The following is a 25394-nucleotide window of genomic DNA, read 5'->3' as shown; positions in this document are numbered from 1 at the left end:
CACCGCTCCTTGGGGAAGAACATTTTCCCTTGGGCTGTGGAAAGTTATAGTAAGTAAGTTACATTACCGTCTCCATTCCTGGAGGGTTTTCAGAGGAGAAATGAAGAGGCAGGGCATTCTTTATTCCTACTGGAGGGAGTTCTTTGGCTTCCTGGCTGTGTTTTCTACTTTCTCATGGTTCCTCTTTCCTTTTCAGTTGCCCCATCAGACCCTCCCCACCCCAAACTAAGAAATGTTACCCCAAACAGATTAAGCTGTCCTCATTTAACCAATCTTTCCCCAATCAACCTTCTAACCTCTCTTGCTTTCCTTCGCTGACCCTCCCAAACCCAAGGTGTCCAGCCAGCTCTCCTGTGCCAATTCACTCTCCACATCCACCCCTGCCACATACAGAGACCGGTGCCAAGCCGCATCCACGTGCCCTGCTTAGCAGCCATGGTGAAGCCTTCTCGTAAGAACGGAGCCCTCCCCTAATGAGAGGTAGGAGAACACAGCTATTATGCCCCGCTTTACTTCTTTGGAGCTGCTCTCCCTCCTCTAGGGACACCAACTGACCAGCAGCCAGGCACGTCGGGCACCTTATGCTTCACGACAATGCTGGGTGACTGGTATGGCTATTCTCTCTTTCTCTCTTTTTAAGAATTTATTTATTTACTTGACAGAGAGAGAGATAGCAAGAGCAGGAACACAAGCAGGGGGAGCGGGAGAGGGAGAAGCAGGCTTCCCGCCGAGCAGGGAGCCCGATGCAGGGCTCGATCCCAGGATCCCAGGATCACGACCCGAGCCGAAGGCAGACGCTTAACGACTGAGCCACCCAGGCGCCCCTGGTATGGCTATTCTCAAACTACAGATAAGGAAACAAGCCCAAAGATGTGTCTATGTAATAATATATAATATTGTAGGGATGTAAGGGAACTGAGGAAAAACCCAAAGGTGCAGAGAAAGGCACAAAGCAAAATTACCCATCACCCACTCTTCCCATAGAGCCACTGTTCACTTCTTTATATACTTCCTTTCACTGTGTGTGTGTGTGTGTGTGCATGCACGTGAGAGAGAGAGAGAATAATCCATGACATATATAGGGTTTGTTTTGTTTTACAAAATTGGGTGAAACTACTTTTATTAGTTTGCTAGGGCTGCCACAACACAATAATGTACCACAAACTGAGGGCTTAAACAACAGAAATCGATTCTCTCCAGTTCTGGCGGCTGGAAGTCTGAGATCAAGGTGTCTGCTGGATTGGTTCTCCCGAGGGCTGTGAGGGAGAATGTGTTCCAGGCCCCTCCCCTAGCTTCGGGTGGTTTTTCTGGCCATCTTTGCTATTCCTTGGCTTCTGCGGCATCGGGGCCATCTCTGCCTTCACCTCCACCTGCTCTTCTGTCTGCACGCATGCCTGGCTCTCCACATGACAGTATTTCTATAAGGATAACAGTTGCATTGGATTAGGGACCCACCCAACTCCACCATGACCTCATCTTCACTTGAATAATTACATTTACAGTGACCCGATTTCTAAATAAGGTTGCATTCTGGGGTCTGGGGGTTAGGACTCCAACATATCAGTTGAGGTGGGTTGAACACAGCTCAACCCATAACAACTATTCACACAATATTTCAACTCTATTTATTTCCACTTACTGTTCTACTGTGATCATTTTCTGAGACAGGTACATTTTTGTCAGAGAAATGGACTGAAAGTTGCCCAGGGCATATGTGGGCAGGGTGGAAGGCCTGAGTGGGGCATCACCCTGGGGAGCAACCCAAAGCCATGGCGGGGAAGGCAGGAAATGGAAAGAACATATAGAAAGGGCAGGAGAGGGCGCCTGGGTGGCTCAGATGGTTAAGCGTCTGCCTTCAGCTCAGGTCATGATCTCAGGGTCCTGGGATCGAGTCCCGCATCGGGCTCCCTGCTCCTTGGGAGCCTGCTTCTCCCTCTGCCTCTCTCTCTCTCTGTCTCTCATGAATAAATAAAAAAAAAAAAAAAAAGAAAGGGCAGGAGAGTTACGAGAGCATTGATTGTCATCATGGTTTGCCTACCTCACGGGTTTTCTGAGTACTTCCCAGAAACAGGTGCTAGAAAAGGAGAACGGCCAAGGACCTCCCAGCCCCTCCAGGGCCAGCTCCCCGCCCGTACCCTCATCCTGCCTGGGAAAGCTGCAGAGACGCAGACAAGAGGGAAGGGGTGTGCGGGAAGTCTGGGAAGGTGAGTGTAGACAATCTGTCAGCTAGGAAGCACTACACTATGGTCCTCAGGAAGTCCCACACAGACTCAGAGAAATGTATTTTCAAATTCCAGCTCTGACTCCCCTTGTTTCTGTAAGATCTCGGGCATTATTACTCGGTCTCTCTAAGTTGCAGTTTCCTTGGCCCAAGATGGACCCGGTTAGAGTACCTACTCACAGGGTTGCCGTGAGAGTAAAAGCGAGGTGGTACGTGGGAAGGGCTTGCTGTGGTGCGGGCAGGACGAAAGCACTTCACTCCCGCTCGCCACGGACACCCCCCATCTGCTGTCCCCAGGGCTGCGTTGACACTAAGGACACAGTGGGAAACAGAGCTGACGTGGCTCCCGTCCTCACGCGGCTTCCATCCTGGATTGAAAGGTAGATATTTAAGGAAAGAAACACACCCCTGAAGCCTCTCATTAGAAACTAAATAAATGATTTAGTTTAGAAGAAAAAAAATTATTTCTGAGAGAGAAGACTGGGGAAATGGATTTAGTTTGGTGGGGATGGGAAGGGAGGCGCTGCATTCTGAGGAAACGACAGTGGGTTGAGACCTGAAAGTCAGGTTGGAAACAGCCGGATGGAGGGCAGGGGTGTGGGGCGGGGAAGAGGGCCCCAGGTAGAGGGATAGGCCTGAAGGCCACAAGAGCTGGGTGCCTTAGAGGAACCCAATGGATCCTGAGTGTCATGGGAGTGGAGGGAGCAAGCCGGACAGGCCACAGGTGAGGCTGGGGACCTGGGCAGATGCCAGAGCTTATAGGGAGTCAGGGGATCTCTGGGGATTCCTGTCCTGCTGAGGGGGTCCCAGGAGAGAGGCCGGGGTAGGAGGGGTAGAAGCACCAGGAAAGAAGAGTGACAGGGCCAAGATGGGGAGGGGGAATTCAGAGAGAAGGATGAGGTCTAAACAGGACCCAAGGATTTGACAGCGAGAAGTCCTCTGGGGCCTCTGTGCCGGTCAGAGGGAAAGCTAGCTCGCACGGGGTCAAGAAGCAGCGTGTGGGGAGGAAGTAAAGGAAGAGGAGGAAGTTAGCATGTATTCTTTCCAGAAGCATTATGATGAAGGAGAAGAGAAAATGGGGGTGATAGCTAAAAGGAGAATGGCTTTGTTTATTTTTCTTTTAGATGGGGGCATTTTTGAGCATTTTTCTCGGCCTAGGAGAGGGATCCAGTGGACAGACCTCCAACATAGGAAGAGAAAGGAGGACTAAGTCAGTTTTCAGGAGGCCTCATTCCCGTGGCTGTCTTGCCTGCGATCAGAAAGTGGTAGACTCTGGTGTCTTGATAGGGCCACAGACCTAAAACAGTGCAATTTTCAATTAGAGATAGGATTAGCCAAAAACTCTGTACAAAGCATTTCCATGGTTTTTTTTTCTAAATTAAAATTATATATTAAAATAGTCATATTTTTAAAATCTAGATTTTAAGGCAATAGGCATTTGAAGTAAAATATCAAGAAATTCATATCCAGACACAATTAAGAATTTATTCCAATAACACTTTAGTGCAATTCATGGTCCCCTTAATGTAATCCTGGTTTTGGTTTTTAATTTGACAGAATCCTTTCTTTGCATTTACCTTGGATCGCTTCCTTGGGTCAGAACCCTCCTAGGGCAGCCCCAGATTTTAGGTCAGTTTGGCACCAACAGCTCTTTTCAATATTTTAAGTCTTAATTTCCCAGTTGCTCAGAATTTCTCTTCCTGCCTAAACGGGAGATGGAAAGAGAATGGCCCTGCTGGATTGACGGACCCAAGGAACAAAAGAGTTTCACTTTACCTTCCCAGGTTCTTATCAGCTAGGAAGGATCCGCATTCTCTGTCTCACCTCCTCCCTTTCTCAGGCAGCAGAAGAAAAAAGACAAATTACTGATTTTAATTTATATCGAAAATAAACATGCACATAGTTGAAAGAATCAAATAGTTCCATATTAATAACTGGCAGTTCCCCACTCCACCCTTTCACCACATCCTGGGGATTCCCTTCATCTCTTATGTCAAATATTCTGGTTCCTAAATTCTGTCTCTTCCTCTTTCTTGATTCACTCCATTGTTTTGGTGGAGTGCATCCTCCAGTCGTTTCCTAAGAAAGAAAGCAGGGAAGATAGAACACGCCATGAGTGTCCCACCCATATTCTCCTGGCCCCTGCCCCATCCGCGCCGTCTAAATTACCAGTACAGGGACGCCTGGGTGGCTCAATCCATTGAGCACCTTCCTTCGGCTCAGGTCATGATCCCAGGGCCCTGGGATCGAGCCCTGCATCTGGGCTCTCTGCTCAGCAGGGACCCTGCTTCTCCCTCTCCCTCTGCCTGCCGCTCCCCCACTTGTACTCTCTCTGTCAAATAAATAAACAAACAAACAAAATCTTTTTTAAAAATTACCAGTACAAATGTCTCTTTGCCTGAGGGCTTCTTCTGGATACCAAAGGTTTGCTCATGAAGAGTTGGGGGTAATTAACCCCCTCCTCCTAGGGAGCAGCTCTTAACCAATGAGCAATGAGAGTTAGCAGAATAAATAGCTCAGCTCGCTCAGCCCTGAGTGGGGATAACTTTGAGCCGTGATTTCCACACTGGTCTCGCAGAGTCTCCCCAAGGAATCAAGTTCCAGTTATTCATAGTATCTTGCTGGATACAGTAGCTTCCTGGTTTCACTTCCCCACACGCTATAGGTGGATCATCTCCCAAATAAACTGCTTTTGCCCTTATATCTTCTATTTTCCATGTCTTATTTTTTGCTGTACTTTCTAGTTTCCACCTCTTCTGGTGAGTTTTTTTTTTTTTTTTCTGGGATCATATTTAAATTTCTGAGATCTTTTTTTGTTCTCTAACTGTTCCTTTTTAAAAATAGCATTTAATCCATTCATCTGTCAATGGACATCTGGGCTCTTTCCATATTTTGGCTATTGTGGACGTTGCTGCTATAAACATTGGGGTGCATGTGCCCCTTCGAATCACTATTCTTGTATCCTTTGGATAAAGAAGATGTGATATATATAAGATATGAGATACACACACACACACACACACACACGATGGAATATTACTCAGCCATCAAAAAGAAGAAAATCTTGCCATTTCCAATGACGTAGATGGAAATAGAGGGTATCACGCTAAGTGAAATAGGTCAGTCAGAGAAAGACAAATACCATATGTTTACTCATATGTGGTATTTAAGAAACAAAACAGAGGAAAAGAGGGAAGGGAAGGAAAAATAAAATGATAAAAACAGAGAGGGAAACAAACCATAAGAAACTCTTTTTTTTTTAAGATTTTATTTATTATTTGACAGAGAGAGAATGAGAGAGAGAGAGAGCACATGAGAGGGGGGAGGGTCAGAGGGAGAAGCAGACTCCCTGCCGAGCAGGGAGTCCGATGCGGGACTCGATCCCGGGACTCCAGGATCATGACCTGAGCCGAAGGCAGTCACTTAACCAACTGAGCCACCCAGGCCAAACCATAAGAAACTCTTAACTCTAGGAAACAAACTGAGGGTTGCTGGAGGGGAGGTGCGTGGGGAGATGTGGTAACCGGGTGATGGACATTAAGGAGGGCACTTGATGGAATGAGCCCTGGGTGTTATATGCAACTGATGAATCACTAAGTTCTAGCCCTGAAACTAATAATATACTATATGTTAACTAACTTGAATTTAAATTAAAAAATTTTCAAAATAAAAAAATAAAATTTAAGCAAATAAAATTAAATTCAAAATGGCATATAAAAATACATATAAATATAAAAAATATTTAAAAAATAGACTATCCTGTCTTATCTCTCTGAGGATATTGATAATTTTTTGCTTTCTTTTTCTGTCAGAGATGCTGCCACTTCCAAATGATCTTTAGGGAATTTCTCTCCAGGGTGTCGTGTTCTCAGAAAATCTCCAGGCTGGATGTTAGGGTTACAATCTATGTAAAGGAAGAAGGCAGGGGGTCTGTAAGTAATTTCCTTTTTTCTTCAGTATATTATCCTTCTCACAACTGTGCCTGGTCCTCGCTCTGTCTTACTGTCCCAAAGAATGGAAAAAGCTCCATTTTTTGGCCACTGTGGGGAAGGGGCAGTCCACTTGACAGATGCAAGTGGAAAGGGGGGGGCGGGGCTGGGGACCTCTTTGCTTTTTTTTTAATTTTATTTTATTTATTCATTTGAGACACAGAGATACAGAGAGAGAGCATGAGCAGGGGAGAGGCAGAGGGAGAGGGAGAAGCAGGCTCCCCGCTGAGCCAGGAGCCCGATGTGGGGCTCGATCCCAGGACCCTGGGATCATGACCTGAGCTGAAGGCAGATGCTTAACCATCTGAGCCACCCAGGCGCCCCCCTCTTTGCTTCTTGAATTGACTTTCAACTCATCTTACTCCTCTTAGCCACAGCTTTATTCACAAAATATCAAAGTACCTGGTGCCACAAACTGCTGAGCACGTGGAGGATTCTGAAGTGTAAAGCAAGTGACATTAGCTTTCTTATCCGCTGGCTTAGAATTCACCTTACTTGGGTCTCTTGGTTCAGTTACCACACATTCATCTACATTCCATCTTTTAAAATTAGCCTGCTGCTATCCTTTTCATATTCTCTTTGTCCTTGTAGGTTTAGACTTAAAAAAAAAATTATTTAAATTCTTGTTTGCTTACTTATGCATAAAGAAATTCTGGAAAGGGGCGCCTGGGTGGCTCAGTTGGTTAGGCGTCTGCCTTCTGCTCAGGTCATGATTCCAGGTTCTGGGATCGAGCACCACATCGGGCTCCCTGCTCAATGGGAAGCCTGCTTCTCCTTCTCCCTCTGCCGTTCCCCCTGCTTGTGTTGTCTCTGTCAAATAAGTAAATAAAATCTAAAAAAAAAAGAAAAGAAAAGAAATTCTGGAGACTGGGGCACCTGGGTGGCTCAGTCGGTTAAGCGTCTGCCTTCAGCTCAGCTCACGATCCCAGGGTCACAGGACAAGTCCTGGGTGTTAACATCGAGCCCCGCGTTGGGCTCCTTGCTCAGCAGTGGAAAACCTGCTTCTCCCTCTCCCACTCCCCCTGCTTGTGCTCTCTCTTGCTCTCTCTCTTGTTCTCTGTCAAATAAATAAAATCTTTATTTTTTTTTAAGATTTCATTTATTTATTTGACAGAGAGCAAGAGAGACACAGCGAGAGAGAGAACACAAGCAGGAGGAGTGGAAGAGGGAGAAGCAGGCTTCCCGAGGAGCAGGGACCCTGATGTGAGACTTGAGCCCAGGACCCCGAGATCATGACCTGAGCCGAAGGCAGACGCTTAACGACTAAGCCACCCAGGCATCCCATAAATAAAATCTTTGAAAAGAAATTCTGGAGACACACACATAACAAATTAGTAACTAAGCTTACAATGGACAGGAAGACAGTGGGACCCAGGCCAATGGGAGACATGGATGAGGGAAACTTTTTTGCTCTGTGCCTTTTTACCCTTTTTTTGGTTTTAGAACCATGTGAATATATTACTTCATCAAACCTTAACTTTGGGTTAAGTTCTAGGAGGGAATGGAGCACAGTATGTGTCTAATCTGTTCTCTTTAACCAGAAGTCTCAAATGTTGTTTTTCTAAATTAGCATCTTCAGGGTTGAGACCATGCAAAGCTTCCCACCAAAGGCCATTCTAAGCAAATTCAGAAGCTATACACAAAAATATGGACAAATTTGACTCTGTGAAAATTAAAGATTTCTGCAAGGCCCAAAACAAAATCAAATGAAATAATGTCAGAAGACCAAAAACAAATCAGGAAAAAAATCTTTTCAACAAATATGAAAAAGGTACAGTTTTCTTAAAATATGGAGTTCTTACAAAAGAATTAAAAACAGATCAAAATCCAATTGAGAACAATAGACAAAGTAAATATATAGAATACACAGGTATTGACAAATAGCTTTTAAGTATATGAAAAAGGCTCCACCCCACTCATGGTTTAATGAATTAACATTAAAACGAGAAACCAGGGGGCGCCTGGGTGGCTCAGTCGGTTAAGCATCTGCCTTCCACTCAGGTCATGATCCTAGGGTCCTGGGATCCAGTCCCACATGGGGCTCCCTGCTCAGCAGAGATCCTGCTTCTCCCTCCCCCTCTGCTGCTCCCCCTGCTATGCTCTCTCACGTTCTCTCTGTTAAATAAAATCTTAAAACGAGAAACCATTTTTCACCTACCAGAATGGTAACATTATAAAAATCTCATTATACACATTGATGAAGTGAGGATATGGAAAACAGGGAGACTAAGACATTTTTAGTAGGATTAGAAGTTGGTGCAGCCTCTTCGTAGTACAGTTGGGTACAATATGTCCAAAGTTTAAAAGTTATACCCTCTGGGCCAGCAACTTCACTACCAGAAATTTGTCCTATGAATATGCTTGCACTGGTCATTAAGACATATCGAAGGCATATTTACAGGGATATTCATTACAGTCTTATTCGTAGTCGTAAAAACCATAAGCAATCCAAATGTTCACAATAGAAGACTGGCTACATAGATTATAGAATCTTCATTCAGTGGAATACTAAGCAGCCATTCAAAAGAATGAGGCACCTTTATATTTATGGAAACGTCTCCAACATACATTGAGTTTAAAAGCAGAATAAGGAACTATGTGCATAGAATGACCCCACTGGTCTGCGTGATGGTTTTTAGAAAGTATTTTTTTTAAGATTTTATTTATTTATTTGAGAGAGAGAGAGAGACAGCATGAGCAGGGAGGAGAGGGAGAAGCAGGCTCCCTGACGAGCAGGGAGCCCGTCACAGGACTCAATCCCAGGACCCTGGGATCATGACCTGAGCTGAAGGCAGATGCTTAACTGACTGAGCCACCCAGGCGCCCCATAAAGTATTTTTTCTTAGAGACATGGATAGGTTTACATACACAGGGAATATTATCTGGAGGAATATGTAAGAAACTAGCAACTGTGGCTACCTCTCGAGAAGGAAAGTGGTACAGTAAGAGGCTGAGAAAGGGAAGGAGATGTTGTTTCTGTCTTAAATGTTTTCAACTTTCAAACTTTTTCAACCAAGTGCATGTTTTAGAAAGATAATGGATGCATTGGTCAGGGGTTTGGGTTGCAAGCAACAGAAACAAACTCTGATTAATTTAAGCAGAAGATGAATTTATGAAGGGATATTGGGTGGTTCACAGGCGCTGCAGGAGGGCTGGAGACCCAGGTGCAGAGGCGAGCCAGAAACGACTTCTGGAGTTAATGCTGCAGAACAATGGCATGAAGACACTGCATGGGTGATGCTGCTGGGACAGGGGACACCCCGAGTCCGGATGCCCATCCCTGCTGCTAGAACCTCCAGCACTGAAAACTACCAACTTCATCTATATTCAGGGCCGCTTCAAAGCATGAAGAGACCTCCAAAATCATCTAGTCCAACCTCATTTGTAAGTCAAGAATGATTTCCCTGGGGCAGGGGGGGGGGTGGCGGCGGGGAAGCAGGTGGTTAGAGGCTTCACCCAAGATCACCAAGCCAGGAGAGTAATAGAGCTGGTACTTCTCTCTCATTGCATCGTGTTGCTTTCTGCAACTTTAAGAGGAAGAGGGAGGACAGTGCTCATTTTGTAAACACTCAGATGTTCAGATCATACTTGATTTCTCAGCCAGAAGTGCTGATGCTCCATGCTGGACTTGCTGCGTGAGTTCTGCCGTGAGGTTTTACTCTTGCCTGCTGCATGCCTTTCTATCCTCCTTTAACATTTTTTTTAATTTTTTTTTAAAGATTTTATTTATTTATTTGAGAGAGAGAGAATGAGAGACAGAGAACATGAGAGGGAGGAGGGTCAGAGGGAGAAGCAGACTCCCCGCTGAGCAGGGAGCCCGATGCGGGACTCGATCCTGGGACTCCAGGACCATGACCTGAGCCGAAGGCAGTCGCTTAACCAACTGAGCCACCCAGGCGCCCAACATTTTTTTTAAATTTTAATTCCAGTGTAGTTAACGGTGTTATACTAGTTTTAGGCGTACAATATAGTGATTCAACAGTTCAATATATTAGTGCTCACCATGCTAAGTGTGCTCTTAATCCCCTTCACCTATTTCACCCATCCCACCCACCTCCCCTCTGGTAACTATCTGATTATTCTCTATAGTTAAGAGTCTGTTTTTGTTTTGTTTTGTTTTGTTTTAGAGAGAGTGGGGAGGGGCAGAGGGAGATGGAGAGAGAGACAATCAAAGCAGGCTCCATGCCCAGCACAGAGCCCAACGCGGAGCTGGATCTCACAACCCTGAAATCATGACCTGAGCTGAAAAGAGTCAGAGACATAACCAACTGAGCCACCCAGTCCCCCAAGAGACTGTTTTATGGTTGCTCTCTTTTTTTTTTTCCTTTGTTCATTTGTTTTGTTTCTTAAATTCCTCATATGAGTGAAATCATATGGTATTTGTCTTTCTCTGACTGACTTATTTCACTTAGCATTATACTCTCTAGCTTCATCCATGTTGTTGCAAATGGCAAGATTGCATTCTTTTTATGGCTCAGTAATATTCCATTAACTCTTTTTGGGGACTATCAGTCTTGCACTTCCCAATCTTCTCATGGCAATTTGTACTCTTTACTTCTCAAACATGGCTTTATTACTTGCTCATGTCTTGGCAAAGTATCAAACAAGACATAGTATTAGATGGATGACAAAAGGAGCAGAAGAAACAAAGACAAGTTCATATAGATGCCAAATTCATTTATTTGGGGAATGGTCATTCAATGCTAAATAATGAGGATGAGGGCGAGATACAAATCAGATCAGAACTAGGTATATTTCTTGCCCTCTAGAAGCTTACTTTCTAGAACAGTTGCTCTAAACCCTTTTCATCATGCCACTCAATCAAAAAAAAAAAAAATCAAACACACATTCCCCACAACCGCACATTTATTATAAATTATATAAGCTCTACTGTACTGATTTTTAAATATAGGTAAACCTTAATTTTCTTAGTATCTTAAAGAATAATAAAAACAAATGTTCACAGGGGGCGCCTGGGTGGCTCAGTTGGTTAAGCAACTGCCTTCGGCTCAGGTCATGATCCTGGAGTCCTGGGATCGAGTCCCGCATCGGGCTCCCTGCTCAGCGAGGAGCCTGCTTCTCCCTCTGACCCTCCCCTCTCTCATGTACTCTCTCTCATTCTCGCTCTTTCAAATAAATAAATAAATCTTAAAAAAACAAAAAAACAAAACAAAAAAAAACAAATGTTCACGTATTTTCTTCCCACACCTCGGTATATCATCTTTGGCACCCCCTTGGGCATGGTTCCAACGGATATCCATCCGATACCCCTGTTGGAACCATGGGGTATCCATCTGATACCCCAAAATACTATACCACGAAAGAGTGTGAAGAAGGCTGTCATATCAGAGTGAGCAGAGTATTCTTAGAGCATCGTGGAAGCACTGCAAAAAGAAAGGAAAGCTGAGAATATTCAAGGGCTTCTGACCTAGCTCCTGAGCCCAGTTTGGGCCAGGGATTAATCCGGGCTTCAGTTCCTTGGCTAGTATTTGTGCAAAGATTGCTTGATAATAAGGCTGCACATGAGAGCCTCCATCACCTCTGAAGCATCCATTTCCCAGCATCTCAGGCATGTGAGGGCTTAATGAAAACATGTCATCCCATGATGGAGGGACAGACATGTCTGACACTTGGCCCAGAACTACCTTCGACTGTCTACACTATCAATAGTGGAGCGGCAAGTGCCCTGGATGCGGAGCCAGGACACTGAGCTGGATCCTGGCTCTCTTACTAACTAATGGTATGACTACAGTCCCTCAGCTTCTCTGAGCCTCAATTTTCTCCTCTGTAAAATGGAATAATAAATGCCCTCCAGGATAGGATCACCTGGGTGGCTCAGTTGGTTAAGCGTCTGCTTTCGGCTCAGGTCACGGTCCCGGGTCCGGGGATCGAGCCCCACATCGGGCTCCCTGCTCGGCGGGGAGCCTGCTTCTCCCTCTGCCACTCCCCTCTGCTCATGCTAGATCTCTCTTGCTCTCTCTCAAATAAATAAAATCTTTTAAAAAATATCTTCTAGGATATTAACAATTTCTAACATGTGTTGGGTTTTTCATTGTGCATTACATGTATAATCTCATGAAATCCTCATGACAACATGATGAAGCAGATGCTATGATCATTCCCATTTTGCAGGCATGGAAACTAAGCCCATACCCTACGCCCTCCGCTCACTGCTGATCTCACAGGTAACACGAACTCGGGTACACACAAGGTACTGTTACACATCGTGCAAGATGTAGTCCTTGTCCTCAAGTCTAAATTCAAAATATGCTTTTCAACATAGCCCTGAAATTCAACAAAGTAGGATTTGGTTGGAAAGAAAAGGAGGAGAAATAAAACGTTAAAGTTAGCCTCGCTATTTTGGGTGCATGAATCTGGAGAGAGCCCCAGGTGAAGAATAAGGAGACCAGCTCTGCCCCGCACTTACACTCAGAATCTGGACACATCATTTGAGCTGAGGTTCCCTGTCTCTTAGGGATCCTAATAAATGAGCTCCACAGGGTCTTCTTGTTGACTCTTCCCAAAACCCGCTGCAGCCTGGACTCTCCCTGCTGTCCGGGGCAAGCGGCGGAGCAGGGCAGCAGCCCCGGGAGGCACCGCCCAGGTCGGCTGGGGGCTCCTCGGTCAAGGCCGCGTGGGGGCCCCAGCGATGGTGGATGGGGACTCGGGCCAGAGCTCTGGCGGGCCGGGCCGGCAATTACAAGGAAACATTGCAGAGACATTTCTGTTGTGGTTGTTCCCTCTGTTGACTTTGGGCAGTTCTGTCATTTTTAAACTGACCCTTCCCAGATGAGATCGTCCGTTTTCAGCTGGGTAAAGCCAGAGCCTTGCAGCTGATGGGGTATTTGAATCCGCTGTGGCTCGGTTGTTGGAGGAAGGCCAGGGCAGCTGACCCCCCCCACCCCCCAGCTTCAGGGAAGTGAGGCCAGGGCTGCAAACCCAAACATCCTCCTCTCCTCCGCTTCAGGGGGCCAACCCGAAGAAAAGCAAACCGCTCGCCTTCCAGAGCAGGGAGCCGCCAGCCATGCCCCCTCCCTGGGCTCACAGCCACGCAGGGACAAGGTTACAGTTACAAGTTGAGAACTGCTGACATCTCCGTTTTGGTTGTTGCTTAAAAAAAAAAAAAAGAAAGAAAGAAAAACCCAAAAAAACAAAAAAACAAAACCACCCGAGCACTCCTTCATGGCTTAAAGATTCACATAGTTGACTCAAACCCAAAGGTGTGTATTTGCTCTGCTTTGCTTTTCTTGTTTTTTTTGTTTGTTTGTTTTGTTTTTTTTAAGTTTGAACAGTATAAATGCAGCCGTTTAGAAGTCGGAGAGAAGGAAATCTCATCTGCTTAGAACTTTTCCTAAACTTTCCATTTTCTTTTGGCCTCTGAAAGCCGAAGAATGGAGTCTTTTATGCCTAAGATTAGAAACATCTGGCCATCACATTGGAGCAAGCCTGGGCTGAAGTAGGGCAGAGCCAGGTGGAACGGGCTGCCTAGTTGAACTATGGAATTTTCAGCATCGAGAGCATTAAAAGTTACTAAATTCAACCGCTTCGTCTTATAGATAAGGAATCAGGCCCAGAGAGGTTAGGACTTGCCTAATGTCACATATCTTGTAAGTGTCAGAGGTGAAGCCAGAATTCGGGAGATAAATGGAGGAAACACTCCCACCCACCACTCTTGACATTTACCCATGCATAGGGAAGAAATGAAAACAAAGAAAATGCTTATAAAATATTCTTTTTTTTAACATTTTTATTTATTTGTCAGAGAGAGAGAGAGAGCACAAGCAGGGGGAGCAGCAGAGACAGAGCGAGAAGCAGGCTTCCCGCTGAGCAAGGAGCCCCATGCAGGACTGGATCCCAGGACCCTGGGATCATGACCTGAGCTGAAGGCAGACACTTAACTGACTGGGCCACCCAGGCGTCCCATGTTTATAAATATTCTTAAGCACTCTATTTAACTATTTCCACTTGTGCACACTTCCACTCAGGTCTCATTCACTGGATATATATGCTTCCTCAGGAGAAGAGAGGGTTCCCAGAGCACCTACTATGTGGCAGGTGTTCGCTACATTTTTGTTGTTGAATTTTCACAATACTACGAGGGAGGCATCATTATACCTGTTTCACAGAGGATGAAAGATTAAGCACACTTGACCAAAGTCACACGACTCAGAAGTGGTGCAGTCACGATTCGAATCTAGATCTCTCCAACTGCAGCCTCCAGACGCCGTGCTCATGGCGCACGTCACAGTTTATACCTTTATACTTTCTCACTTTCGAAATCACAACCTCATTTTCATAAGTATTACCTTTGTGGACATATTCATTCATGCAACAAGTATTTATTAAACAGCTTCTCCACGCCAGGCACAATCCAGATGTCAAGGCTACAGCCACGATCAACATATATGGGTCCCCGCTCTCGGAGAGCACAGCTTCTACAGGGGGACGCAGACTTAACCCAAATCAATAATTCAGGTTCTGGTGACAGGTGCAAAGGCGGCAGGGTGGGGCTGGGGGAGACTCAAACAAGGCGGGGGAATAGGAAACGCTGGGAGCTGGGGGTTGGGAGAGAGAGCAGTTTTAAATGGGATGGTCAGAGAAGGCAAGTATCCATTTGAGCAGATCTGAAGGTGCTGAGGGAACAAGCCAAATGGGTATCTGGGAGACGAGTGAAGGGCGAGTTCAAAGTCACTGAGGCAGGAGAAGGCCTGGTGCGTTCAAAAACAGTTAGGAAGCCTTAGGGCCAGAGTGGAATACGCATGAGGTCAAGTAGTATCAGATGAAGTCAGAGAGTAATGGGGGCCAAGTGAGCCAGGGCCTGGGACCAACAAAAACATCAGCTTTGCTCCTGAATCAGAAGGCAGCCGTGGAAGCTTTTGAGTAGAGGATCGACACGTTTCCCTTTCCAAAAGGGTCCCTCTGACTACGGCGTTGAGAGTAGACCAGGGGGTGGGGAGCAAGGCGAAAGCAGAAAGACAGGCTGAGCGGCCGTTGCAGTAACTCAGGTGAGAGACGATGTGACGATGGGACGATGTGACTGGGCCCCAGGGGAAGTAGAGGACGCAGTGAGGAGGGAGGCGACTCAGGGTGTATGTTGACGGCGGGGCCAGTGTGATAACCTACTGTCTGACGTGCCATGGTGTCGTACAGCATTTATTGTGGAGATCTAGGTTGTCCCAACAGGCACTATTACAGATAATCTTATTAACATTGCCACTCACACTTTTTGCATGTTTTCTTTCCTTAGGATGAACGACCGGAGTTGGTTCACTGAGTCAAAGAAGGGGGTCATCCTTGTTCCTCTTGCTCCGTATCATCTCTTCCTTAGTAGATTTCACCAGCAGGACCTGAAAGATCCTTCATTTTAAAAGCTCCAGAATTCCGGGGCCCCTGGGTGGCTCAGTCGGTCAAGTGTCCTGGGATCGAGCCCCACATCGGGCTCCCTGCTCACTGGGAAGCCTGCTTCTCCCTCTCCCACTCCCCTTGCTTGTGTTCCCTCTCTCACTGTCTCCCTCTCTCTCTCTCTCTCTCTCTCTGTGTGTCAAATAAATAAATAAAAAATCTTTAAAAGCTCTGGAATTCCTCTCCTATCCCCAGCATCTCTCACCCTCTCTCCCACTAGGGTTTTCTTCTTTTTCTCCCTCTCCTTTTGGGGAACTTATAAAGGGGAAGGGTAACAAAGACAAAGTTTAGTGCTGGCCACAGACAGAGGTAAGAAAAGACCACGAGGGATTTCTTCATTTTTTTTCTTCATTTTTTTTCCTCAGGGTCTTACAGCCCTGAGAAAGGGCCAGCGGCTTCCCTTAGTTAGATGAGAATCTTCTTCTGTAAGAATCAACAAACTAACAATACTGCTGACTTAGAGACCCCCCTTTTTTTTTCTTCTGGGGAGATCAGTGGACTTAACAATTTCAATTATCTTTCACAAAGTCCCCTGGTGCTAGATCAACTGCCTCCCCCCCTGCCCAACAAACATTCTTCTCACCAGGGTGGGAAGTTCACAAACTCTGTGACTCCTTTATTCCCCTCCCCCCATCCGTTTGGTTCCCCTGTCAAAGGATCCCCTTGCTTTCTACCACTCCGAAGCGTCCTTGGTCCGTCCTCCTTACCCAATTTCATTCTAAGTATGGAAGAAATTGTTTTCATTATTTATTAAGGGCAGAGGCATTCTTACGGATTTTAGGACCAGTTTGTCAATTTCTGCTGAACCTAAATTTCATACGGAAATGCAAGAAACTCAGAATAGCCAGACAATCTTGGAAATGGACACAGATGGTAGACTCATGCTGAAAGACTACAGTAATCAAGACAGTGCTGTACTGACATAAGGGTAAACATTGGGATCGATGGAAAGATTTAAGAATCCACAAGTAAACCCTAACAATTACAGTCAGTTGATTTTTGACAAAGAGGCCGAGAAAATTCAATAGGAAAAGAACAGCCTTTTCAACAAATGGTGCTGGGACAACTGAATATCCACATGCAAACAAACTAATCTGGACCTCTAACAAATATCATACACAAAAATTAACTCAAAATGGATCATAGACCTCAATGTAGAGGCTAAAACTATAAGACTTTTATTTTTTTTTTAAGATTATTTATTTGAGAGAGAGAGCACACGCATGAGCAGGGGTGAGGGGTAGAGGCAGAGGGAGAAGCAGACTCCCTGCTGAGCAAGGAGCCCTGCACGGGACTCGATCCCAGGACCCTGGGATTATGACCTGAGCCAAAGGCAGACACTTAAACTGACTGAACCAGCCAGGCACCCCAAAACTATAAGATTTTTAAAAGAAATCTTCAGAGTAAGTCTTTGTGACCTTGGATTGGGCAATGATTTCTTAGATAAAACACCGATAGGAAAGATTAACGTGTTGAACTTCATCAAAATTACAAGTTATTGTGTTCAGAGGACACCATGAGGAAAGCTGAAAGGACAGCCCAGAGAATGAGAGAAAATATTTGCAAATCATAAATCTGATAAGGGACTTGTATCTAGAATATTTAAAACTCTTACAATTCAATAATAAAAAGACAACCTGATTTAAAAATGGGCAGTTACAAGAGACATTTTTCCAAAGAAAATATACAAATGGCTAATAAGCACACAAAAAGTCATTAGGGAAATACAATTTCACCCACTAGAATGGTTAAATAAAAAAAGGCAGACAATAACAATTTTTGGTGAGGATGTGGAGAAATTGAAATCCTCATACACTGCTGATGGGAAAGTAAAATGGTGTAGCCACTTTGGAAAATGGTTTGGCAGTCCCTCTAAATGCTAAAAATAGAGTTACCATATGACCTAGCAATTCCAATCCTCGATATCTACCGAAGAGAAATGAAACCATATGTCCACCCAAAAACTTGTACGTGAATGTTCATAGCAGCTTTATGTGCATAATGAAAAAAAAAGGAAGCAACCCAAATGTACACCAGCCAGTGAATGGATAAACAAGATGTGATATAGCCATACTGTGGAATACTCTTCGGTAATAAAAAGCAATGAAGTACAGAAACATGCTACAGTATGGTGGAACCTCAAAAACATTTTGCTAGGTGAAAGCAGCCAGTCACAAAAGACCACCTGTTGTGTGATCTCACCTATATAAAATGTTTAGTGCAGGCAAATCCATAGAAACAGAAAGTAGATTAGCGGTCGCCTAGAATTAGGGAGAGTGAAGGGGGGAGGGATGGGGGAGCGGAAATGGTGAGTGAGGTTACAGGTACTAACCAGTACAGGTTTCTTTTTGGGAGAATGAAAAGGTTCTAACATTAATCAAGGTGATGGATGCACAACACGACATACTAAAACCCATTGAACGGTATACTTTAAAGGTGTGAGCTTTACAGTATATACATTTTATCTCAGTACAGCTATTTCTAGAAAGTGGCTGCTTGCTCTTGGAAAATGACACCACACTGTTCTGTTCAGTGCCCTCAAAAAAATGAGTTCGTGTAATGCATGAAGGAACATGCTGTGGGATTGGCCTACAGGGTTGCTAGTAATAAAAGCTGGAGCCAGAGAGGGGCCAGGGGAAGAGGAGGACAGAATAAGGGATGGGGGAGGGATGGTAAGGAATAGGCAAGAGATACAGCCAGAAATGAAGACATAAATCGTCTGAAGGTTGGAAAGCCAGGTGGGAAAGGGAGAGGAAATGTGAGGAAATGTGGGAGTGGAATTTGCAGGGTATCTTTACACGATCGGCATGGATGTAGGATGGTTCAAAGCGAAAACTGCAAAGCGAATAATTAAGAGAATAAAGACTTCACTGATTCGCTGTGTGTATCATGCTGTGTAGAGCTCCCGTGCACCATGGGAATCCAGCTTACTCATCTGTACAGATAAAGTGCGGACCCTTCTTAACAAAGCTGTGGGTTAACATGAGGTAACTTTTAGGAAACTGCTTCTTTGTCTAAGCAGAAATCCACGTTGAGAATCCTATTTGTACATCTCTTGCATCTCAAGAAGGGCATTTTTAATTTCTAAAAATGTTTTCCCTAAGAAATCGGAGGGGTAGACGAACCATGAGAGACGATGGACTCTGGAAAACAAACTGAGGGTTCTAGAGGGGAGGGGGGTGGGAGGATGGGTTAGCCTGGTGATGGGTATTGAGGAGGGCACATTCTGCATGGAGCACTGGGTGTTATGCACAAACAATGAATCATGGAACACTACATCTAAAACTAATGATGTAATGTATAGGGATTAACATAAGAATAAAAAAAAAATGTTTTCCCTAAAGTAAAGCTTTTTCGACAGAATCCGGGGCAAGGTAGAGAATACAATGGCAACTCGTTGTATCTAGTAAGACACACATGGGTAGCAGACACACACCATCTCCCCAAAGTCCAAAGCATGGCGAGATCCGGGTCACACCACGATTAGCCTGTCCCTGGTAGGTCTTGGCCCTGCCTAGTCAAGAGCCCATGTCCTCCTCACAGCCCGTCATATGGGGTAGAAGAGCCTGAGACAGAGCAGCTGTGACCAGGGCTTACTCATCTGTACAGATGCTAGATGATGACACTTATAATTAGCATGTGTAAAGGGCTTTGCGGTGTAAATGCCACCACCGTGCATTTGATTTTCATTTAATTTTAAACTTCATAGAAACCTCTCCTTTTTTTCCCCCCAGAGGAGAGAATCAAAACTTAGGAATGAAGTGAGATCTCTCCTTAAGTATGTAAACATACCCAAACCTCTCCTGGTCTAAAAAAATGAAATCCATTCTTTACTTCATGTGCCCTCCAGCCAACTTCTGTCTCTTCTTCCTAAGTAAGCGTTTTCAAAAGCAGCTCGCTCTCACCGTCTCCCCCTTCTTTGCACTCATTTTGTTCATTTTCCCTGTTTCAGCAATGTAATGTAGCAGGGCAGGTCACCAGCTGACAGATGGCACCTGGGGAGTCAGCCCGCTCTTTACAGCTTGGATCATGCCTGGTTATCAAACACGACTCGAGGGTTTAACAAGAGGAATGTCCTTGACCACTCAAGACAGCGGGCACACTCTGGGCAGGCAGCCTGGCTTGGGAAGCTTGTAGCATCCCTCTGAGCTTCGAGGACCTTCCCATTCTCTGGCTACTTCCCCCTCCTTCCTCTCTGAAAGGGAGGAAGAAAGGAAAGGAGGGAAGGAGGGAGGGAGGCAAGGGTAGTTTCAAAACAAAACCATCTGACTACAAACTCCATTCCTTTTTTACTTTATTAGGATCCATTCTGACTCACTGCTGTTGGGGCTGCTAAAACAGAGGCCACATTTTTGCCACGTGTAGATCTGGCCTTGTAAGAGAAGAGCTGTTTCCCTCACCTCCTATCAAAGTACCTATCATTCCTCCACTGGAACTTCATTAATGATCTAGATCTTGGAAGATTTTCTGGGATGAAAGAGAACCCAAAAGTGGAGCATCTTTGGAGAGGTGAGCCGGCAGGAGGGAAAGGGGTTGGCCCGAAGGCGTGCTTCACCTGCTCCCCAGCGCTCCCGGGACTCAGTCCTGGTCACTTACAGGAGAGGAAAATGCGGTGAAAGGCGGCCACAAGTGAGTTCACGGCCTTGGTACACAGTGAGTTCTCTCTCCCCTCCCAGCTGCACTAACCGTATTTCCTGTCTGCTATGTGAAGTGTGAGTCTGGCCCTTTATGAAGACACAGTGCCCACTTTCAGCCGAGCAAAGCGGCCTTTCCTCCGGACCCAGATGGCTGCGCCTCTTCTCGGTGCCCTGCTTCTCCAGCTGCAAAAGTGGGGCCCGGCTCCCACCTCCCCAGATCCAGAGGTAATGAGCCCCTGCGAGACTCTAGACCCCACGCAGTTCCCCACCTTACCAGCGTTTCAAATCTAAACACAGCTACTACCCATTTCCCCACACTTCCCACCCCTTTCCCCATAATTCAGGCCGCTGAAGAATTAGTATCTCCTTTGACAACAAAGGGGACAAGTGTGAAAAGGCAGGGGAGGCCAGGGGCAAAATCAGAAAGTAGGTGGGACGCATCTTTGGTGTGCCATCTCGTTCCTTTCTCCTGCTCCCACTACTGAAGTCAGGAAAGAATCTGAAAATGCTCATGTGTACATTAATGTGAATTTGAAGTTCTCGAATTGTATCGCGTAGGGACTTGATCTTTGCTTATAAAATAAAAAAAAGTTTCAGCCACCACGAGAAACAGCTTGTCAGGCAGGTAGCCAAAGGACTTTTAGGGAACACGGGTCCCTTCATCTAGGGATCATGCCACTCAGAGAGCTGCTTACAACCACGCACAGAGCTGGACCAGGGGGAGTGTCCGAGACCGATGGTCCCCAGTCATTCATTTCCGGGACTTTCCCCCAGCCTCTGAGTCTCTGGTGGCTTTGCTGTCATCACCCACCTTCTTAGGCCAGACCTGGGGACACTCGTGGGTGACCCAGGAAGGCTGGCTCAGGGGAAGTGGAAGACAGCCTGTGCTGATGATTTATTAAACTCTGTGGCTTCTTACTCCTCCACAAGGCTCCTCATCAGAGGGTGCGGCTTGGGTCACACTGGGCACTCAGCAGCTTTGTGGTGGGTATCGGTTTGTGCTTCCTCCCCTTTGCTTTCGATTCAGTGCTTTCCTGTTGCAGTCTGAGCAGTTCTATTTAACCACAGCTTCACGGCAACTATATCACTGCGTGCAAACTGGGTCCATCGAGGGGCGAGCACAGGGCAACCCAAGGCGAAAGAAGGGCTGAGAGGTGAGAAAGGAGAGTGGTAGAAGCCAGAGGGAAATGAAGAAAAAAATTCCAAAGATAGAATGTCATGATGAATAACAATCCAGAAAACATTCCAGTAATTTAAAAAATATGTTCCAGCTCATATTTGGCTATGGCAAAAGTCAATCCTGATCTAGATTAATTAGCTCAAATATCTTTTCATTTGAACATACCCTCGGAGGTATTTTTCAAAGAACTAAGAAATCTATAGGTGAGAGAAGGTGCACTGGGTTCTAATTCAAGAATTAATTAAAAATTAAGTGTCCAAATTCAGTTCTGACTCAGGAATAACATAAATGACAATTTGGGGGTAGAATTTAGATTAGACATGTTTGAGGTCCAGGCAGAGGAACAAGCATTCGTGAAGGCCTAGAAGCAAGAGAAGGCCGGGTGTGTGTTTGCACCACGGGAATCCAGCATGAGTGGAGTGCAGGCTGATGACAGGTAGGCAGGTTGCTGATGGTGGGGAGCTTATGAGCCATGTTAAGACATTTGGACTCTGGCCTAAGGATAGTGGGAAGCAACTAAATTACTTTAAATGGAGGAGGTGAATTTACCAGAAGTGCATTTATTAAAAAAAAAAAACAAAAAACTTTCTGGTAGCTGGAGGAAAATGATCCAAGGGGAGAAAAACTAGAGGTGGGAAACTAGCAAAGACTTGCAAAAGTCCAGAGGTGATTGCTTAGGCCAGGTAAGGATGAGAATAAGTGGGTAGATTCAAAGAAGTAGATTTTACTAGACTTGGTTATTGATTGAATGGAGAGAGTGAGCAAAAGAGAAATCAAAGATGAATCTCAGGGTTTCTGACTAGAGCAACTGGGTGGATGTTGTGGCATATATTAGGAAAAGGAACACCAGAAGAGGAATAGCCTGAGGAAATGAGTTGATTAATACGGCTTCAGGAACATCCAATCAGAGAGGTTCTAGAAGGTAGCTGTTATATTAGTCTGGAGTTCAGGGGAGGTGGGGATTTGGGAGTCACTGGCATATAAATCTCATAAAGCCATGGAAGAGAGGAGATTTCTCAGAGAATGTGTACAGGGAAGACAGGCTGACATAGGACAGGGTCCTGAGGAAAACCAACACCTAAGGAGTTGGTAGAGAAAGAAGAGCTTGCAAAGGATGCCTAAGATCCACAAGGAAGTAGGAAAAAAAAATAATAGTGTGTGGAAACCACAGGAAGACAGTGAGTCTATCAAGGAGATTAAGGGTGTCAGTTTCTGCTCAGTGTCAGGTAAGATAAAGACTGATATATCCACCAGATTTAGTAATGGGGGGCATTCCTGTCCTTAATGAAAGCCCCTTCCATACAGTGGAAGTCAATGCCAGATTAGTCTGTGTTGAAGAGAGGGAGGAGGGAAGAATTAGAAACAGCAAGGTGTGCAGACTATTCTCTCTCCCTCAAATGCCCTTCCACACTTTACCTACTTGGTAAAATCTTCCTCAGTCCAGGGCATTTATAAGCAAGCAAACAAAAATCCAAGGAATATTTTCTTTTCCAGAGGCAAATTCATCCAGAGCGGGAAGTCAGGAAGTGGGTGACTTACTCCATGCTCACCAGACAAGAACTTTCAACCAATAAAGAAGGTCTGTACACTCCCTGGTGCCAGTGTGGGGTTGTTGGCCTGCATTAAGCCAAGAATGTGGTGCAATTCTTAAGAACAGGAAGAGGTTTAGCTGGGATGGGACGAGGACTCTGACTCGAGGGTGGTGGTAGAGGGAATGGAGTGGGAAACAGAGCAGCTTTTTTTTTTTTTTTTTTTTTCAAAAAAGCAGAGCTAGAAATGAGCTGACAAAAGCAGAAGGGATTGAAAAACTATACCTGAAAGCCTTTCTACTCCATCTCTAATTCTAGTAAAGCACACAGAAAAAGGATCAGATTCAGAATTGGCCCTCGCACTACCTATTAGGGGAGAGAAAATACCCACCTCAGGACACTCTTGCCACAAGGGGCCTCCGCCTGCACTTTTCTCTTCAAGCAAAGAACAGCTGTTCTAATCACAGATGAGAAAATTTATCGGTAAGATGGGGATAGTGGTGATCAACATACATGAAAACATGTGAAAGCCCCGTACATGCTATTTAAGAACAGTTCATGGGCGCCTAGGTGGCTCAGTCCATTAAGCATCTGACTCTTGATTTTGGCTCCAGTCATGATCTCAGGGTCCTGGGATGGAGCCCCACGTCGGGCTCTGCGCTGAGCATGGAGCCTGCTTGTGATTCTTTCTCTCCCTCTCCTCTGTCCCTCCCCTCGCTCACATTCTCTCTCTAAAAATTTTTTTAAAAAGAACAGTTCAAATGTTAGCTGCTGATGTTCTTACAAACAATAAAAGCACAAGGATATTTTTAAACAAATTTGAAAAATAAAAGAATGAGAAATATTAGATACAGATGACGTTTGCTCCTAATGACACAGATGCACGTTATGACAGACATATTTAGACACTGTTGGGAGTCATTCTTTGGACTCAGCCAGGCATCTTAAACGGAAAAAATCAGGCCTGAACAACTTTCTTCTTGTTTAAAAAAAATTATTTAAGAACTGGTGCTATTATGTGAGATCTAAAAATCTGGGGTTAAATGGAAAAACACCGCTAAAGGTTTTTGGTTGTACACGTCAAATCATTAAACTGAGATTAAAGAAATAGCCCAAATTATTTTCCTCAGAGGACAGAGAAAAGGCAAAAAATTATTTAAAATGAGTCAATTTTTGTTATGGCATTTATTTATAGCAATGAGATTTGACTTGTCTGTCACGTAAAGACCATCTTTTTGTGTGTGTGTGTGTGTGTGTTTTTAAAGATTTTATTTATTTATTTGACAGAGACACAGTGAGAGAGGGAACACAAGCAGGGGGAGCGGGAGAGGGAGAAGCAGGCTTCCCGCTGAGCAGGGAGCCTGATGTGGGGCTCGATCCCAGGACCCTGGGATCATGACCTGAGCCGAAGGCAGACGCTTAATGACTGAGCCACCCAGGCACCCCTAGACCATCGTTTTTTAAAGGCTCTTCTCTTTACAGTATAGTTGTTTTCCTCTCAAGGAAATTCTAGGGTACACTTGGAGGAAGTCTTCAGATTGGAGTTTTGCTGCCCTCTTCTGGGAACATGAAATCATGACCCGAGAAATGGACCCTGATAAGGGTTCCTAAATACTGCAACACAACCAGACCAGGCAGGAAACTGCCCCGTCAGTACTAAAATTATTACACAACAAGGTCGTTAGTTTCCAGAGGAACACCAGTGCTTCCCTTGAACAGTTAGAATAGTAATGATAATAGTGATACAGTGCAGTACTTATAGGTCATTTCATGGTTCATAAAATCTTCATGACAATTACTGCGTTTTTGCCTCCTTTTATCCTCAAATATAGATGACGTTTGCTCCTAATGACACAGATGCACGTTATGACAGACAGTCCACGTGAAGTAGGTGAAGCAGGTATCATTCCCATTTTCCAACCATGGCAAACTGAGGCACAGGGTGCCTAAGTAACCTGAAGTCTCACAGCTACAGACTGGCAAGCTGGGTTTAGAAACCAAGTCTCGGGGCTCTCTGTTCAGTATTTTCTAACCTTCTCCCCCCTCCACTGCTGTATGTGATGGCAGCAGTTTGTCTCTGTTGCAGTTTCATATAAATCTCTATCCTTCTTCAGTAATGTCCGTTTTACACTACATTGTTTACCTAACTGATGAAAATAAATATACTGTTCTGTATATAATTCTACACTGTTACTGTAGCCACAACAACAAACGTATCTACGTAAACCCCACAAGCAAGCCGATAGGCTATAGCAGAACGTCTTAAACTTTTGCTCAAAAGTCCTTAGCATTTTTTTTTTTTTTAAGAATCTTTAGCAAGCAGACTTTTTTTAAAAATTTTTTTATAGGGGCACCTGGGTGGCTCAGCTGGTTAAGTGACTGCCTTCAGCTCAGGTCATGATCCAGAGTCCTGGGATCGAGCCCCACATCAGGCTT

The 25394-nt window shown here is 45.0% G+C and overlaps 2 long non-coding RNA genes across 2 annotated transcripts; one reads left to right on the top strand and one right to left on the bottom strand.

Annotated features, from left to right (window-relative positions):
- Positions 1-244: 244 nt before the first annotated feature.
- On the bottom strand, positions 245-6316 carry LOC123859198 (uncharacterized). The gene is made up of 5 exons (XR_008507725.2): positions 4600-6316; positions 3799-4300; positions 3402-3518; positions 2402-2589; positions 245-1418 (listed from the first exon to the last, which is right to left on the bottom strand). It is a non-coding gene; the product is annotated as an uncharacterized LOC123859198 (long non-coding RNA).
- Positions 6317-19984: 13668 nt separating this feature from the next.
- On the top strand, positions 19985-23444 carry LOC135364132 (uncharacterized). Its single transcript, XR_010410755.1, has 3 exons — positions 19985-20474; positions 22924-23008; positions 23277-23444. It is a non-coding gene; the product is annotated as an uncharacterized LOC135364132 (long non-coding RNA).
- The last annotated feature ends 1950 nt before the right edge of the window (positions 23445-25394 follow it).

The sequence above is a fragment of the Mirounga angustirostris genome, unplaced genomic scaffold, assembly GCF_029215605.1.
Source record: "Mirounga angustirostris isolate CCGP_5_RB_7025 unplaced genomic scaffold, mMirAng1.0.hap1 SCAF_4, whole genome shotgun sequence".
In the NCBI taxonomy this organism is placed as follows: Eukaryota; Metazoa; Chordata; class Mammalia; order Carnivora; family Phocidae; genus Mirounga; species Mirounga angustirostris.
Note: the sequence above shows the minus strand (reverse complement) of the source record. Positions and strands in the feature narration are given on the sequence as shown.